Source organism: Myxine glutinosa, chromosome 1 (genome assembly GCF_964187855.1).
Source record: "Myxine glutinosa chromosome 1, kmMyxGlut1.1, whole genome shotgun sequence".
Lineage (NCBI taxonomy): Eukaryota > Metazoa > Chordata > Myxini > Myxiniformes > Myxinidae > Myxine > Myxine glutinosa.
The window spans coordinates 161,292,339-161,311,683 of record NC_136261.1 but is presented as its reverse complement, the minus strand read 5'-3'; the positions used below and the strand labels follow the sequence as shown (position 1 = coordinate 161,311,683).

The 19,345-nt window shown below is 43.0% G+C and overlaps 1 long non-coding RNA gene across 1 annotated transcript; it reads left to right on the top strand.

Moving 5' to 3' along the window:
• The first annotated feature begins 639 nt into the window (after positions 1-639).
• On the top strand, positions 640-18,540 carry LOC137430672 (uncharacterized). The gene is made up of 4 exons (XR_010985150.2): positions 640-716; positions 2,848-2,937; positions 12,070-12,114; positions 17,382-18,540. It is a non-coding gene; the product is annotated as an uncharacterized LOC137430672 (long non-coding RNA).
• Positions 18,541-19,345: the final 805 nt, after the last annotated feature.

Sequence of the window (19,345 nt, the reverse complement as noted above, 5' to 3'; positions counted from 1 at the left end):
AACCTGTTCACCAGGTTTTGCCTGAATCCGTCCATAACTTTTTGAGATAGCGTGCTATTGTTTCGTTTTTTACTCCTGCCAGGGAGTAATGCATTCGTGTGTGTGTGTGTGTGTGTGTGTGCGTGCGTGTGTGTGTGTGTGTGGGGGGTGTGGAGGTGTGTGTATGTGTGTGCGTGTGTGTGTGTGTGTTGGTGTGTTCGTGAACAAGATATCTGGAAAAGTTCTGAACGGATTTGGATGAAAGTTGGTGGGATGATTGCCCTTGGGATAAGGAAGAATTGATTAGTTTTTGGTAAAGCTCAGGATATTATTCCAGATGCAGGATTTTTTTGAAGGATTGTTTACCATTGGAAGATAGGGCTCATCTTTTTTTAACATTATCTTCTATATATTCTATATTTAACATTGTGATATGAAAATAGATTTCAGATTTGTTGTAAATGTAGTTTAATCTCGTGGTTATGCGTTAGAGCGGTGTATTTTGTTAGCAGCGTCGTCTCCAAGGTTCTTTTTTCTAATAAAGACATATTCTGTCATTTTAAAACCACCAAAGTGTGTATGAGGTTTCCCCGTTTCATAAAATGTATCGTTTGATACGTATAATGCTTTAAAACTGTTATTTTTTTGTTTTTTACCTCAGAAGAGATATCAACATTTACCTAAGGCGAAGCGAATGTCAATCGCGGTGTCAGTAGTTGATGAACTTATAAAGACAGGTGAGTTATAAGTGTGACAAGCATGTGCACGGGATTCTTCCCAGAAGAATGAGTGGTCGCATTAGCTTGTATGACCTAAAATGAATGTTTTGTTTTGACGTTTGGGCCAGTTTTACATGTTGTATCCCTAAGGAATGAAACGAACGTTTTCCTGGCTTAAAATTTTATTTGAAGTTACACATGCCTCAAAATACACTCACTTATATAGAATTGAACGCTGAATCCGAAAATGTAAGTGAAATTGCCTTGTTTTTTTTTAACATTATCTTCTATATATTCTAAATATATATCTGTGCAGTGTCTGTCTTGTGTTGTCACTGAACTACTCCCTCAAACTTTTGTGAAATCGTACTATTCCAACTTGACCCACGGCGGGAGTATGCGCTCTTCTGAGTGGCGTTCTAGTTTTTGCCCTATTTCTCAATGGTGAAGAATCTATTTTAAAAATTCTCTGATCCGAATCCAGATTCGAATCTTCACCCAAATTGAATCAATTCGTCCTTGTCAGATACCCAACCTGTCCACCAAGTTTCGTCCGAATCCGTCCACAACCTTTTGAGATATCCTGTTCACAGACAGACAGGAGTGAAAACAACCTCAGCCCACACACCTTTGATGGCGGAGGTAATAACGATGAACTCATTAAGCATCTGGAGTTTTCGTGCAGGTAAATTGATCCACTCGTCAATTCCCTCCAGTCTGCACCAACACTAACCGCTACATTAGGTATATGATACCTTTGGGAGCTGTCATGATAGCTTAGATGCATGATCGATCGCCTTTGAACTGTCTAGCCTGGGTTCGAATCCAGACGCAGCTGTGAGTATGAACTGTCACCCTAGTCCTGGTGTTCCACATGCAGAGCAAGAGGCATCATTGAGCGCGTCGTTCATCGGATGGATGTAAGCCACAGGTTGTTGGTGGACGTTGAATATCCCACGGTGTCTTTCACGAAGCGCAGGCAAGATATCACCGGCATCCCGAACAAATGACAAATTCCTGCCGAAAGCTGTGGGTATCAAGTGGTGTGGGCTTGGAGGGTTCATTGACATCAGGTTACACTGCTTGCTATCTCAGAGTGTGCATGCTGTCTGAGCATGATCAGCTGCACTGTAAATAAATTCACGTTCCCAGGTTGTTGGCATATGTCACAGAGAACGTCTTCAGCTAGGGATTGGCGACTGTGATGATGCTGTTGATTCTTTGGAGTAATTTATTGTTTCCCAAAGTAAATTTTGAAATATCGATGGGGATTAAAACATGTTCTGCACCTTTATGTTTTTATATTTTGCTCTGGATGCATGTATAGTCAGGTTCACTACGTTTTTTTCGTTCAAAATTTTTGGAGATTAGCAAAACTATACATTTTTTGGAATATTCAGAGCATGAGGAATCCAAAAATTAATGTTGGCATTTGCGTAGACACCTTTGCGAAAATGACCCTCAGGACAGTGATGAAGATCTGCAAAAGCATATTCCTGAACGGTATAGACCTCGTAGATCCTGTGTATGGGACTTATAGTTCAGTCTGATACTAACAAGGAGCTTTCTTGCTTTATAAACCCAAACCTATAACTTCAAAGGACTTGCAATATCATGTATTATGTAATACAGTTATATCACAAATATATAGACAATGGTTTTCAATCACCTTTGTTGCTTTTCTATAATCCTGAGCACTATTTTGAGGCCTTTATTGGATTCCTTGACCCAGAAAACATAGGATTAGCATATTTAATCAAGTTTCTAGGTTGACTAGAAGCCGAGATCGCCCAAAATATGTATTTTATGGCGGCCATTTTGAAAATCCAAAATCTGTGTCTGTGCAAATGCCAACATTGATTTTCGGATTCTCTATGCTCTGATGATTCCAAAAATGTACAGGTTTGCTAATCCCAAAATTTTGAACGAAATTATTTTTTTTACCATAGTGAACCTGACGATCTTCATCACTGTCCTGAGTGTCATTTTCGCAAAGGTGTCTACGCAAATGTAAACATTAACTTTTGGATTCCTCATGCTTTGAATATTCCAAGAATGTATAGTTTTGCTAATCTCCAAAAAATTTGAACGAAATTATATTTGTTAACATAGTGAACCTGACTAGTATGCCCATGCTTCTGCAATGCAGGCTTGATCCTGGAACTTCCCTTGTCCTCCTCCTTCCTGAATGGGGAATGGAGTTGCAGAGAGCTGCCAACAAATTCCATGAGCATTGCTGGTGAGGAATGTGCAAGTTTGAGATGTGGATGCATATTAAGGCCGAGTTGGGAAAAATAAGATTTGTTTCCAGGAATTCAAATAACCCTATATATTGCTTACCCACCAAGTTTTTTTTTGTTTTTTTTTGTTGTTGTTTTTTAACTTCACAATTTCAACTGCCATTTATTGGATGGCTAAGCGTGTTTATATCGTTTCACCTGTGGAAAATTAAACATAACAAAAAGAAGGTTCATAAAGTCATCACCACATACTAAACTAGGGAGTTCATAGAACACCTTACCCCGCACTGTCTTGAGGAACAAGGACATGGGCGGGGTCGACGAGCAGCAAATTTGATTGGTTGTGATAACGTAAAATGCCATAATGTTTAGTCCAAGTACTGCTAAAAACGCAAGGATTTTTAAAGTGTCAAAAAGGCGATTTGTGTTCGATACAGTATTCAAGTTTATTATTCAATTGCAATAAAATAAATATTTCAAAGGTTGTCAATTTTTTTTCCTGGAAGTTTACCGCTATTGATGCAGCTTCTTTTACACCACATGATTTAACACGTTACATTCATTCTTCTTGCCTGTTGTTTGTGTCCTTTATGATGTTCTTAAAGCAATAGGTTTCCTGTTTGGAATAATTCTCTGTTTTGTTTGACTGCCAGGCAGACAGTAAAAACAAATGGTACCAGTGTCCGAAGGAAGCGGTTCAGTTTGGCATTTTTAATAGGAAATAGGCAAAGCCTAGAAATGAACGAAACCATTTAGAACTCTTTAGAAATACCCTTTGGAACCCATCAGAATGACCCTTTAGAACCCATTATAATCCTCTAGAATTACCCTTTAGAAACCTCTAGAATGGCACTTTATAACCCATCAGAATTACCCTTTAGAGCCGATTAGAATTACCCTTTGGAACCCATTAGAATTACCCTTTAGAACCCTTTAAAATTAGCCTTTATAATTATCCTTTAGAATTACCCATTAGAATTACCCTTTAAAATTAGCCTTTATAATTATCCTTTAGAATTACCCATTAGAATTACCCTTTAAAATTAGCCTTTATAATTATCCTTTAGAATTACCCATTAGAATTACCCTTCATAAAACCAACAGAAATACCCTTTAGAAACCATTAGAATTACCCTTTAGAACCCATTAGAATTACCCTTTATAACCCTGTAGAATCACCCTTTAGAACCCTGTAGAATCACCCTTTAGAACTCATTAGAATTACCTTTTAGACCCCATTAGAATTACCCTTTAGAAACCATTATAATTACCTTTTGGAACCCATTAGAATTACCCTTTAGAACCCCTTAGAATTGCCCTTCAGAACCCCTTACATAGAACCCCTTTAGAACCCTGTAGAATTACCCTTTAGAACTCATTAGAATTAACTTTTAGAACCCTTTAGAATTGCCCTTTGGAACCCATCAGAATTACCCTTTAGAACCCATTAGAACCCTCTAGAATTACCCTTTAGAACCCTCTAGAATGGCAGTTTATAACCCATCAGAATTACCCTTTAGAACCGATTAGAATTACCCTTTAGAACCCTGTACAATCACCCTTTAGAAACCATTAGAATTATACTTTAGAACTCTTTAGAATTAAACACGGTGGGTTAGAAAGATTTTTTTTGTTCATTTTTGATGGATGCATGTTTGTCATAAAGTGACGTTTGCAGACAAATCGATCGATGTCCAAGTGTAAATCAGTCCAGTGTGCTTAAAACTCGATTTTATTAACATGTATTACAAAGCAACATGCAATTATTCCATACAGGCAGCACACAAAGTAAAAGGTGATCGACCTCTCTCTCTTTCCATGCCCTCTCTTATTCCACCAGCTGTATAGATATTTATGTCATCACTCCACAAACTCCCGAGCATAGTCCTCCGTCTAGAATCCCAAGACACCATGTGTAATCACACCAACAGAATGGTAAGTCAGCGTCGAGGTTGAAAGAGCATTGCCTGCCAACACTGCAGAGAAAGAGTTCAACAAATATGGTGTTTTTGACAAGGGTGGCAAAGTGTCGATTGCTGTACCACATCCTTGTTCTGAAGAACAAGTGCGTGTCCACTCTCAGGAAAGCCAGGAAACAACATCTTGCCAACCTCAAGGCTGAACTCTCAAACCTGTCTCCTTCAAAGACCTGGTGGCACCTTGTTAAGTGTCTCTGGAGTGTGCTCCCCCTTCCATCCCTTCCTTCACTTCAAACGGCACCACAGTCGACTCATGTTCTTGAAAAGGCAGAAAGTCTCAATTCGGTGTTTGCTTCCAAATCGTGTGTACCCAACAACTCACTCCCTAAACTTACCCTATTACCTCCTACCCAACTGTTCCTGGATACTGTGTATTTCCCACTTGAAAAGATGGAGGTTTCTGGCAAACCTTCACTCAGATTCTGTGGCAGGCCCAGGTGGTATCAGTGCACGTGTCCTAAAAACCTGTTCTGTTGCTCTTGTTGCTCTTCCTGCTCTGTTTGCTCGATCATTCTCTCTCGGGTCAATTTCCATCTGCCTGGAAGTGAGCCAACATCAGTGCAATACACAAACATGGTGCAAAAATGGATCTTCTTAACTACAGGCCCATTAGCCTGCTTCCAATTGTAAGCAATATCATGTAATCTATCATTGCAGTTTGCACAAAATCCTTCCTTCTCTCAAATGGCCTGATCTCAGATCTCCATTTTGGTTTCAGACCCAGTCATTCTAACTTAGACACGTTACTTCGACTCTCCCAACAATGTATGGAAGTCTTCAATCTCAAACATTAGATCAAGGCCATCCTTCTGGACATATCTCGAGCAATTGATAGTCTGGCACCTCAACTTCTCCCTCAACTCTGGAACAAACTCTCTCATCTCTTCAATCCCACTCCTCCCTCCAGGTCTTTAAAACAGCTGTTCACCACCATCTCTTATCTTCCCCCATCCAAAACCTTCATCTTTTCTACCCCCGCTAATTCACCCCAGATCCCCTTTTTTTGAAATACCGACTTCTTTCCTGGAAGTCCTAGCAGTGTCCATGTGTTTTTACCTCGCCCACTCTCCCCTTCCCCTGCCCCTCCCCCCAAGCCCTCTCCCTCCCACAGATCTCCCGACGTCCCTGTTCTCTACTGTTGTACTTGTGTGCTTCCCTCTCTCTCCCCATCTTTTCTCCCGCTCCCTTTATTATATGTTTTATGTGTCCGTTTATGTTTTTTGTGATTAATGTTAGCTCTTACATGAGCCTCGATCTTGCATACAAAAAAAACAAAAAAAAAACTTGATGTCCAAACTCTTTGCTTAATGCATCCAAGGCAAACTCCTCTCAGAGCTCACTGACTTCCTCTACTCCCGTATTCAGTGTGTAGCCCTAAACGTGATCCTCTCATCTCTCCCTGTCAAGGCTGGAGTGCTCCAAGGTAGTGTCCTAGGCCCAGTCTTGTTCTTCATCTTTATTACTTGCAAAATCGAAGATTTTTCAAGTACAGTATATTGGTCGGTTCCGTTTGTGGTTCTGTCTGTTTGTCACCGGTCTATAGGTCACAATTCTAAACCGATCGTCACGAAACTTCACCAAGTTGTCTAGGTCGTCCTAATTGAGAAGGCTATTGATTTTGAGGTCAAAGGTCATCTGGAGGTAAAATTTCTAAAATCGGCATTTTAAATCTGATTGACTTGAAAATTGAGTAGCATTTGTATATTTAGTCAATAAATTGTGAAATGAACTAGCTGAGGTCAAAAGGTCAAAGGTCAACTCAAGGTCAAATTTTAAAAGTCATCAATTTTCATCCAAAAAGCCGTCAATTCTCAACCGATTGACTTGAAAATTGAACAGCATTTGCATATCGAGTCACTAAATTGGCAAACATACTATTTTTGAGGTCAAAGGGTCAAAGGTCAACTCAAGGTCAAACTTCCAAAATCATCACTTTCCATCTGAAAAAAACCCGTCAATTTTCATCCGATTGACTTGAAAATTGAACAGCATTTGCATATTGCCTCACTGAATTGGGAAACCAACTATTTGAGGTCAAAAGGTCAAAGGTCAACTCAAGGTCAAACTTCTAAAATCATTTTTCATCTGAAAAATCGTCACTTTTCATCCTGTCCTTTCATCCTTTCATCCCAGCTTTGATCAAGATTGTAAATTTTAATCTTCATGAAATGGACAATTTGCTGTATCAATGGAAAACTTTGGGGGGGGGGGGTGGATTTTGCAAGTATCGTGCTACGCATGACGTCTTCTTGTTTATTTATTTACAAGAGCAAGGCTCATGGAAGAGTAAGGTAGGACTGACTGACTTTTATTACTTGCAAAATCAAAGATTTTTCAAGTATATTGGTCGGTTGCGTTTGTGGTTCTGTCTGTTTGTTTGTCACCGGCCTACAGGTCACAATTCTAAACCGATCGTCACGAAACTTCAAGTTGTATAGGTCGTCCCAATTGAGAAGCCTATTGTTTTTGGGGTCAAAAGGTCAAAGGGTCAACATAGGCCAAAGGTCACCAACTTTGCCAAATTTCTAAAATCCTAAATTTTCATCCGATTGACTTGAGATTTGAAGCGGACTTGCATATCTGGTCACTGCATTCAACCACCAGGTATATTTGAGGTCAACATAGGCCAAAAGGTCAACATAGGCCAAAAAGTCACGTAGGCCAAAAGGTCAACATAGGCCATATTTCTAAAATCCTCAATTTTCATCCAATTGACTTGAAATTCTAAGAGGATTTACATATATGGTCACTGAATTCAACCACCATCTATTTTTGAGGTCAACATAGGCCAGAAGGTCAACATAGGCCAAGTTTTTAAAATCCTAAATTTTCATCCGATTGACTTGAAAATTGAACAGCATTTGCACATTGTCACTAAATAGGGAAACACTATTTTTTGAGGTCAAAAGGTCAACTCAAGGTCAACCTTCCAAAATCATCATTTTTCATCTGAAAAATCGTCACTTTTCTTCCTGTTGACCCGAGCTTTGATCAAGATTGTCAATTTTAATCTTGATGAAATGGACAATTTGCTGTATCAATGGAATTTTTTTTTCTTGGGGGTGGATGGTGGATTTTGCAAGTATCGTGCTCCGTATGACGTTTTCTTGTTTTTATTTATTCGGATGCAGCTTGTGGCTGCTTGACTGCATCATTTTATGGGGCCGCGGTTGTGCTGCTGATGCAATTCCCTCTTACCAGCTAGCGGGTACTCATTTTTCCGACATCGGAAGGATGATAGGCTAATTTGATCCACCTGGTGTTAATTCAACGGTACGACGTACTCAAGACCCTAGGATCTGAAGCCAGCCACCTTAACCGTTAAGCCAACACCAGGCTTACGTTGCTCATCTTCATCAATTGTCTTTCCGATATCCTGGAAAATCCTGCCTTTCTCTTTGCTGATGATGCCACCCTCTGCCATATTGTTTCTCATCCTTTAGACAGGCAGGTAGCTTGCTGCCTGTTCCCTCCCTGCAGACCTTGATAGAATCAGGAGCTCGTACAACACGTGGAATATGTCTTTCAACACCGACAAATCTCACACACTCACCCTGTCACTCCGAAAGAACAATCTAGCAAACCCTCCATCTACTTCCTAACAAACCACTTGAAGAGGTTAAGCCAATCAAACTTTTGGGTCTCACCATCAGCAATGACCTTTCTTTGGAGGACCATATTTCCAAGATAGCCTCCAAAGCCTACTCCTGACTGGGAATCCTTTATTCTGCAACAAGCTCTTTCCTTGGCCACTCATCTGAACTGCTGACAACCTGCAAGGCCTTCATTCGCAGCTTGATGGAGTAATGCCCTCCCCTTTGGCTGGCATCCCTGCCTCAGACGTTGCCCTTCTTGCTGCTGTGGAAAGCAAGGTCCTCAAAATCATTAGGATCCCGCGACGAAACTGGGGGCCTGTTACTTTCGCAACGCAGACAGGTTTGTGCCTTTCAGTATTCTACCGCCTCCTTTTTGGTCTTGCACTCTCTTCGTCCCTCGCAGATTTTTGTAGGGCACACACAGTCTGGTAGTAACCATTTTTGTTAAACTCCCAAATCCAGGCTCATTGCTCACTTCCATATTCTCATAATAAAGGTTTGTTGAAGATTTTATGACAAAAGCTCAATTGGTAAAAATGAAAAGGCCTGGACACACACACACACACACACACACACACACACACACACACACACACACACACACACACACACACACACACACACACACACACTTGCAAAACCCCATTTCCCGCTAGGTGGCATGATGGGCTAAACTTACTAAAGAAAGAAGAACAAAATTAAAAAACATAACAGGCAAAGTCACATACCAGCATAACCAATGTATCAACCATTCACAGGGAACGATCATTCAGACAGGAGCAACCATGTCGAATTCCTTGCTTCTCTCATAGGTGGAACTCTTATGTCCTTACAAATAGACCATGAAGATGATATTAGTTTTTTTTTTTTTTTTTTTTTTTTTTTTGTAAACTGAATCGAGCTCGTGAAAGAGCTGACATTTACTTCACAAACAAATCAACCAGACAGACAAAATATATAAAAAGAGGGAGCGGAAGACAAGAGAAGGGGAAGCACACAAACACTTGAGAGCACACAACATTTAAGAGCAGGGAGATGTGTGGGAGGGAGAGGGCTTGGGGGGAGGAGGCGTGGGAAGGGGGGGGGGTGGGAGAAGTATAAAACACAAGGACACCAAGGACTTCCAGGACAGAAGTTGGTATTTCAAAAAAGTGGAATTGGGGTGAAATTAGCGGGGATAGAAAAGATCAAGGTTTGGATGGGGGAAGATAAGACATGGTGGTGAACAGCTGTTTTAAAGACCTGGAGGGTGGAGTGGGATTTAAAGAGTGAGGGAGTTTGTTCCAGAGGCGGGAGAAAAGAGGAATGAAGGAGTGAAGGTGAGCAGAGAGTCTTGATTTTGACAGTTTAACCATAATAGGGTTGCAGGCAGATCTTGTGCGACCTGTAGGAATATTTGGGGGACAGAGCCCAGAGAGAGCTGGGGGGGGGGGGGGGGCAAGGCCAGAGAGGAGTCGGTAGAAGATGGAAAGACCACCACCCTGCCTGCAGTGAGTGAGTGAGAGACCCTTGGAGTTAGCTTCATCGCGGGAGATTCCAATGATTCTGAATGCTTTGGTTTCAACAGCATGAAGACGAGCTAGGTGTGAGGCAGGAGCATCAGCCCAGAGGGGAGAGCAGTATTCCATTGAGCTGCGGATGAAAGCCTTGTATGTGGTGAGGAGCTCAGGTGTGCCAAGGAAGGACTTCGCACGACGGAGGATGCCCAGTTGGCGACTGGCTTTGGAGGCCAGATTTGAAATGTGGTTTTCCCAGGAAAGATCATGGCAGATAGTGAGACCCAAAAGCTTGAGTGACAGAACTTCTTGGAGAGGATTATTCAGAAAGTGGATGGGAGGGTTGTCCAGTCGGTCTTTTCAGAGAGACATGCTAAGAGTGTGAGATTTGTCAGGATTGAAAGACATGTTCCACTTGTTTGCCCAGTCTGTGATTTTGTCCAGGTCTGCAGAGAGTGAGGAGGCTGCAGACTGCCGATCTGAGTGATGAAGAATGGAGCGACAGAGAGTGGAGTCATCAGCAAAGAGATAGAGAGGATTTTCAAGAGAGCCAGAGAGATCATTGATGAAGACCAGAAAAAGCACAGTGCCTTGGAGAGAACACTGCCTTGGGGAACTCCAGCCTGAACAGGAAGAGGAGATGAGAGAAACCCATTCAGGGCCACACGTTGACTACGACTAGAGAGGAAGTCCGCCATCCATGCGTGGAGATTTCCATGGATACCAAAAGAGGAGAGTTTGGTGAGCAGAGCGGGGTGCCAGACCGTATCGAAGGCACGTGATATGTCAAGGGAGACAGCTCTAATATCCTGTTTGGCATTGAGGACCTCCATCCATTGTTGAGAAAGCAGAAGCAGCATGTCCAGAGTAGAGTGACCAGGTCTGAAACCAAATTGATGATAAGAGATCAAGCCATTGGAGAAGAGGAAAGATTTCATATCTGAAGCAATGATGGATTCCATGACTTTGCTGATAATTGGGAGCAGGCTGATTGGTCTGTAGTTGCTAGGATCTGTTTTTGCACCTTTTTGTGCAAAGCGGTGATGTTGGCAGATTTCCAAGCAGATGGCAGATGACCTTGAGCAAAAGAGAGGGTGAAGAGAACAGAGAGAGGGAGTGAAAGAGTGGCAGAGCAGGATTTTAGGACCCGTGGGCTGATGCCGTCAGGTCCAGTTGCAGAATCAGAGTCGAGGGTTGACGATATACTCGATATACACACTCGATATACACATACTCGATATACACACTCAGATTAAACGTTTAATAGATGTGTAGATTCAGCTTTCTCTAAGATGGGTTGTAAAAATCTCGTGGTGTGCTGCCTAGAGTGAGCTGGAGTGATTGACACGACTGAAGAAAGAGTGCATGGTGGTGTTGGGTTATGGGAGGAGGAAGTTGGTAGTTGTACATCCAGGAGCGAAATCTACTCTGAGGAGGCAAACGATAAGTATAAGGTAACAGGTAGCTTACTGAAAGTAAGGGGTTGTGAAGTTAGTTTTCTGTTATTCTTCCAAGAATAGAATAAGGAATAGAAATTGTGAGCAGAGCAATTGATATTAACTTGTGGTTGGAAAAATAATGCTTGCAGGAAAACGGGATGTGCTTTCAGAAGATACGCAAGTTGATAGGTTGGCCGAGACCTAGAGGTACACACACTCACCTATAAGCTGTCGAGCCTGGGTTGGAATTCAGAAGCAGCTCTAAGCTATCATCCTGGTGTTTCACAGGCAGGGTGATTCATCAATGTGGGTGCCATTTTATCAATCATCCATGAGGTTAGCCATTGCGTCAAAGGTAAGTGTAATTTGCCTTTCCCATTCCTGCCAAGGTTTAGCAGTTATTCCTGCTCCCAGGTGATTTGTTGAGGACATTTACATGTCATCTTCATCCTCTCCAAGCTTCACCACAACAGGTTCAATTGTTCTTGAGTAATTCCAGTTTTACCAGAACCAAGCAGTTTGATCGTGTGCAGGAATCTGTATTTGTGCAGAAATCTGTAACCAGGAATCTGTATTTGTGCAGGAATCTGTAACCAGGAATCTGTATTTGTCTTCCCACAGAGCAGCAACACAATGAAGGCCCAATTTGAGGACTCCACATTATAGGTGAGATAATGAGGTCATGGTATGATGATGTCATGTAATGACAAAGTCATCATCATTGTGTGAATATCTGGCCATACTGAAGTGCTTTGCAAGCAGGTTGTTTGGTGTAGTGGAGAGCAGTGCAAGCACACAGGTAGTGGGCAACACACCCTTTCTAATAATGTTGATTGTGTGTTTGGAGATTGTACTTTTAGATGGAGGTTTCTCCACTTTAAACTTCATGACCTGTGAAGATGAGCATGTGTGTACCATGTTAATGGTAGAAAACGTCATGGTATACCAGCAAGGTCAATATCAACTGTTGGGAAATACCTATCTGAACATGACTTCTGAAGGTGGGATATACCAGATGCCCTCTTTTGAAGGTGGAAGCCCTCTTTTGAGATGGGCAGGGATATACCAGAGCCATTGCAGTCTAGAAGTGCATTCATTTTGAGATCAAGTGAGGCCATTAATGAGAAACATGATGTCTCTCTCTATAAAACAAAGGATCACATTCTTGAATTACTGAAACGACAGTAAAGGCCCTTTTTTAGATTCAGGAGAAACTGGCCAGTGGAACATACTCGATTCTCCATCACAAAGTCTCTCTCAATGAAAAGGAAACAGACTAGAATCAGAAGAACGGAAAAGCACACATGAATATTCCACCAGCTCCTCACCTAGAAAAACAAGGCAGGTACTACAGCTGACATTTGGCAGGTCTTGTTGTGCTTTCTGCTGGCCTGCAAAACGGTCCAGCAGGGGACAACCAAATTGGCTCGTCGCAGACAAGGCAGCTCACACTATCCAAACTAGGCTGATGCGACACACTTCCCCACTCCACCCCAAGACATCCTCCTTCCAAATTTCCATTTTTCCCTCTTGAGAGTTTCCTTCTGTATCCATACTCCATGTGTCCTTTCCTGCCCCCCATTGTTTGTCCAAGTCTCCCTCTATTTTGGCTTTCAACTCTGTTGCTGGTGTCTTCTCCTTCTCTCTCTCTCTCTCTCTCTCTCTCTCTCTCTCTCTCTCTCTCTCTCTCTCTCTCTCTCTCTCTCTCTCTCTCTCTCTCTCTCTCTCTCTCTCTCTCTCTCTCTATCTCTCTCTCTCTCTATCTCTATCTCTCTCTTATGTCTTGATCAATTCAGAGTACTAGCTCTTCCGCAAGCCACAACTATGTATACAAGAAAACCAATAAAAATAACAGGAGTGCTGTCTGCCAGAATTAGTTGGTGGATGTTAAATATCTCAAGGTGTCCTTCACGAAGAGGCGAGCAAATTACAAATTCCTGCCCCAACCTACACAGGGCGGTGCATCAGTGTTACAGCCATGCCTTCAGCCAATGATGCTACCCCACAGCATTGTGCTTCATATGAAAGAATAATAATAATAATTCATTTATTTTGTATAGCGCTTTTCAAGAAGCCCAAAGGCGCTTTGACAGAGTGGAAAACATAATGCATAACAATACATGAAAACAATTGCAAAAAGACAAGAATCAATAGGGAAATATTTAAAGCAAAATGAGGGAGAAGGAGAAGAGATAGTCAGGGGTTAAATGCTGTGGGTTGAATGTTGAATGCAGTGTTGAACAGGTGGGTCTTTAGTGATGTTTTGAATGTGGTGAGTGAGGAGGAGTCTCTGATGGTGTGAGGTAGTGAGTTCCAGAGGGTGGGAGCAGCGATGGAGAAGGCCCTGTCCCCCCAGGATCTGAATTTGGTCCGGATGGAGGAGGTCAGGAGGTTGGTACCAGCAGAGCGGAGGTTGCGGGTGGGAGTGTGTCTGGAGAGGAGGTCAGCCAGGTAGGATGGGGCCAGGTTATGGAGGGCTTTGTATGTCAAGAGGAGGATTTTGTACTGGATTCTCTGGGGGATGGGGAGCCAGTGAAGTTTGTAAAGGACGGGGGTGATGTGGTCACGGGTCCGGGAATGGGTGAGTAGACGCGCAGCGGAGTTCTGAATGTATTGGAGTTTATTGGTGATTTTTGAGGGTGAACCATAGAGGAGGCTATTGCAGTAGTCCAGACGGGAGGTGATGAAGGCGTGGATGAGGGTTTCTGCAGCCGTAGAGGAGAGGGATGAGCGGAGACGGGCGATGTTTTTCAGGTGAAAGAAGGCTGTCTTTGTGATCTGTTTCGTGTATTTGTCGAAGGAGAGGGTTTGGTCAAAGATGACGCCAAGATTCCGGATGTGAGGGGAGGTGGATACTGGGATACCGTCGATGTTGAGGGCAAAGTTATGGGTGGATTTTGTGAGCGTTTTTGGGCCAATGATGATTATTTCAGATTTATCACAGTTAAGCTTGAAGAAGTTGATTTGAAGCCAGGATTTTATTTCAGTGATGCAGTTTGTCAGGATAGAGTGGGTGTCGGTGGAGACGGACTTGGTGGAGATGAAAAGCTGGATGTCATCGGCGAAGCAGTGGAATTGGAGACCATGACGGCGGATTAAGTGACTGAGGGGGGACAGGTAAAGGATGAAGAGGAGGGGGCCAAGAACTGAACCTTGGGGGACACCTTGGGGGAGGGGAGCAGTGGGGGATTTGCAGTTATTGATGGAGATGAACTGGTGTCTGTCAGAGAGGTATGATTTAATCCAAGAGAGGGCAGTGCCGGTAACGTTAAAGGTGGATTCAAGTCGGGTGAGGAGGATGGTGTGATCGATGGTGTCAAAGGCAGCGCTGAGGTCGAGGAGGACGAGAATGTTGAGGTTGCCAGCGTCAGAGGAGAGGAGAAGGTCGTTGGTGATTTTGAGGAGAGCAGTTTCAGTACTGTGGTTGAAGCGGAATCCGGATTGGAATGTTTCATACAGGTTATTGGCAGAGAGGTGATGTTTGAGTTGAGTGGCTACAGCGCGTTCCAAAACTTTTGACAGAAAGGGTAGGTTGGAGATGGGTCTGAAGTTGTTTAGGGTGTCAGGGTTTAGACCAGGTTTTTTTAGAATGGGGGTAACAGCAGCAATTTTGAGGGAAGGTGGGACGATGCCTGTAGACAGGGAGGAGTTTATTGTTGCAATGATAAGTGGAGAGAGAGCAGGGAGGGAGGCCTTGACAAAGCTGGAGGGTATGGGGTCAAGAGTGCAGGTGGCAGTTTTCATTCCTATGAGGAGTTCAGAGAGGTCAGTAGGGGAGATTGGGGAGAACCGAGACAGGGGATGGCAGGGCAAGGGGGGGCAGGTGGTTGGAGGGGGAGCGGGTGTGGCGGTGGTCAAGCTGTTGTAGATGTTGTCAATTTTGCGTTGGAAGAAAGAGAGGAAGGAGATGCAGTTGTCTACTGTGAATGACTGGGTGGTGGTGTTCAGGGGGCGGAGGAGTTTGTTTATTGTCGAGAAGAGTGCTTTTGGGTTTCCAGAGCCAGAGTGGATAATTTGAGAGTAGTAGGCGGAGCGGGCGCGGGAGAGGGCATCTTTGTAGTGCTGTATGTGGTCCTTGTAGGCTTGGGAGTGAACTGTGAGACCTGTTTTATTGCGGAGTCTTTCAAGTTGGCGAGCACGAGTTTTCATCAGGCGGAGTTCAGGGGTAAACCAGGGAGCAGAATGGGTGAAAGAAACTGTTTTGGTTTTTACAGGCGCAAGCTGGTCAAGGCAGGAGGAGAGAGTGTGGTTGTAGTAGTCAGTGAGGTTAGAAGGGGTGTGGAGGTAAACGAAGGGAGAAGTGGACATTTTTTCAGAGAGGGTGGATGAGAATGAGGTAGGTGAAAGAGCGTTTAGCTTACGGAAGGTGATAGTGCGATAATGTCTTGGTGTTGGGGTGGGGATGTTGATGGTCATAGTGATAGCTAAGTGGTCAGAGAGGGTGAGGTCGGAGCCAGAGAGATGGTGCAAATTTAATCCAGTGGAGCAGACAAGGTCCAAAATGTGACCACGGATATGGGTAGGAAAGTCGACATCTTGAGTGAGGTTAAAGCAGGTGAGTAAATCAGTGAAGTCAGTGGTTATTGTGGAGTCAGTGGAGTCCATGTGGATATTGAAATCACCAAGGAGGAGGATTGAGGGGGAGGGGGAACATAGCTGGGTCAGAAAGTAGGAGAAGTCAGACAGGAATGATGGGTGTGGCTTGGGATGGCGGTAGACGGCAGCCATGACTGACTGCGTGCGACCAGAGAGTTTAAAAGCCAGGTGTTCAAATGATGAGGATGAGGCGATGGGGGTGAGGCTGGTCCTGATGTCTTGACGGTGGATAACGGCAATTCCACCACCTCGGCCCCCCGAGCGTGGTTTATTGACGTAGGAATATCCATTGGGTGTGGTGAGGTTGAGTGTGTAGTAGTCCAGAGGTTGTTGCCAGGTTTCGGTGAGACAGAGAAAGTCCAGTTTGTTATCCAGGATGTATTCGTTCAGGATGAGGCATTTGTTGTTGAGGGACCGGGTGTTGAACAGGGTGAGCTTGATGTTGTTTTGAACAACAGGGATGAATTCAGGTGATTTCGCCAGGGTTCGTAGGCAGGAGGTGCGATTGTGTGCGTTGCTGTGACCAGGTGCGCTGGGATGAAGAGTGAGAGTGCGCTGAGCCGACCAGAGGACGGCGATGGAATGACCTGATATACAAACTTGATATATTTCCTAAAGCAAATATACAAACTTACGACCGGAGCCATGGTGAATGTACCTGGGTCGTCGGAGGAGTCCATTTGATTTGATGGCAGAGATGCATGATGGGGTGGAGCGGGTATTGAGCAGAAGGAGCCTTGCGGCGGAGAAAGAAGAAGATATGTCGAGCTGAAATAGGAGAGGTACAGGAATGTTTGCAGTGGGATTATTGGAGGAAATAAGGGATCTTTTTGGGTAGAAGATAGGGGACAGAGGAACCACACGTAACAGCAAAATTGATAGTAAGCAAGAAGGAGTTCAAATATTCTATACCAACAGCAAAAATTAAACAATAAGATGGAGTTGCTCAAAAGTGCAGTCGGTTGTGAGGATTGTGATATAGTTGCAGTAAATGAAACCTGGTTTACAGGGTGGAGTAATTGGAAGACAGGATTAGGAGATGACAAGATGTACACAGGGGTGACAGGAAAGAGAAAATGGATGTGGAGCAGGATACGTCATCCTGTGTTGTTGAGTCCCCTTTCATGATCAGGCAGCCTCGGTGACAGTTTGATTGCACCAAAATATCAGTTTTTCATCCAATGGTATCCCTTACAAAAACATCTCCAATGATCTCTCATGAAATCTGATGATAATCGAACCTGATTTCATGAGAACCTTTTGGAAATGAGAGTTTTGTGTTTGTCAACACCCCAATCCCTACTAGCCTGTGAATAGTCATGTTTTCTTCTCTCCAGGGTTGACAACTGCCAACATAACCAGGAATCAGATCAATGACAGACAACCACTGCATCACAATCAATTAGGATCTTCGAGGAGACAGCAGGCCTCATGCAATGTCATTTTTCCCATCCGGATGTCTGAAACTGAATTACACTTCACTGCGGCACCTCCGAAAGTCCAACTTTATGTCCAACGTCCCCTGCTTCTCTGCTTTATTTAACTCCTTTAATCATCACCCAGTAAGTCCATGTCATTATCTCTTTTCAGAGATTTGCCAAATAGTCTGAGCATTTGTTCAGGCTGGCAACACCTAGCCTGAAATCTACTGCATCACTCATGGACTGCTTAAGCGATGAAACTACATGTCTGAAATTTTAAAAAACAACACTTTTACTTCTGACATTGACAGATTTTACATTGCTTTCTTCACCATCTGATGTCTCCGATGCATCATTTCATCCTATCTCGTCCGCAACAATCCTGCCCATTTTCTCAGCCACCGTAAGTACAGGCTCCAGGTATTTGCAACAATTTAACTTACCTTCTCACTATTAAAGGACAGTCTGAATGAGGGAAATCTATGCTGACCCTGCAAGGCCCAAGAATCTCTAAAATATTAAATTCCTGATCTATCGCTTCATTCCAAAATCTAAGGGCATCCACTCCAGTCCCGTTCTCTTATCTGCTCTATTTCTCTCTATATTTATGCATTCTTCCAATAAAACTTCATAATTCAACTTCCAGAATACAGTCTGACTGCACACCTGATCAACTTTTTTGTTCCTTCCTTCTCCCACATATGGAACCACCTTCTTGAGACTGAGCTGTGCCACCTTTCCCTCCGGATATTCAAGGCTGTTGATATAACTGTGACATGTAGTGACTATGACATGGGCATGTGTTGATATGATATAACTGTTGCCTGGGCATGTGCCCAGCAGTCACAGGAAGATCAGTTCCTGAAACCTCAGCACTTGCGATCGACAGCAACGGCCTAGCATTATGCTGCACGCTACTTAAACTGCTCAATGCAGATCCGGACCGGCCGACTTCATTTTCTGTCTGGTAACCGGTGACAAAGTAGCACTTCACCACTAGGATCCTAAAATCAGATCCTCTCCTCTTTTTTTTGGCATTAATGTTAGCTCTTACACGAGCCTCGATCTTGTATACAAAAAAACAAACAAAAAAAAAAAGCACATGGTGCACCACCAAATAATCTCACCCTCCTTTACGCCATCTTTACCCACAGCCTTTATTACCCACATTAACCTTTCCTAAAGCAACCCTTTAGCTTTTTTTCAGTTTCATCCCCTCCTTTCTCCTCTTTTCCTCTTCGTTAATTCCCTAATTGCCTAGTGTGTCCAATAGTTGCCCTGTTGCATTAGTGTTAGTTAATACCCTCCATCACCAACTTGCTCTTCCATGGGCCTCAATCTTGTACAGAAACAAAAACAGAACCACTGTGGAACTGTGGAATCTCCACAAGACAAAGCAAAGTGCTTAAATTGTTCTTATTTAAAGTTTAATTCATGCTAAGACTAATCCAAACATCTACAGCTTTCTTATTCTGTGTATATAATATGAGCAAAGTAACGGAGCTATCTACGTATTATGTATTTTAGAGGGAAACAGATTGAGATTGCAATAGGTCAGGTCAAGATCTTAAAAGAAGTCCACAACAATCCTGACTTGGTATCGAATTAGGTGCAGAAATGAGGTACAGTCGTGGCCAAAAATATTGGCACCCTTGCACTCTTCAAATAACTCACAATTTTCTCGAAAAATAAGTTGAAATTGACAAAAGTATTTAGTCTCCACAATTCATTTTTCACTGTTAATATTACAGAACCTTTGTTTTTGATTCAGAACTTAATATATCCTTTTAAATCAGAAAATAAAAAGAAATGGCATTGACAAAATTATTGACACCCCAAACTTAATATTTGGTAGCACAGCCTTTGGACAAAATTACTGT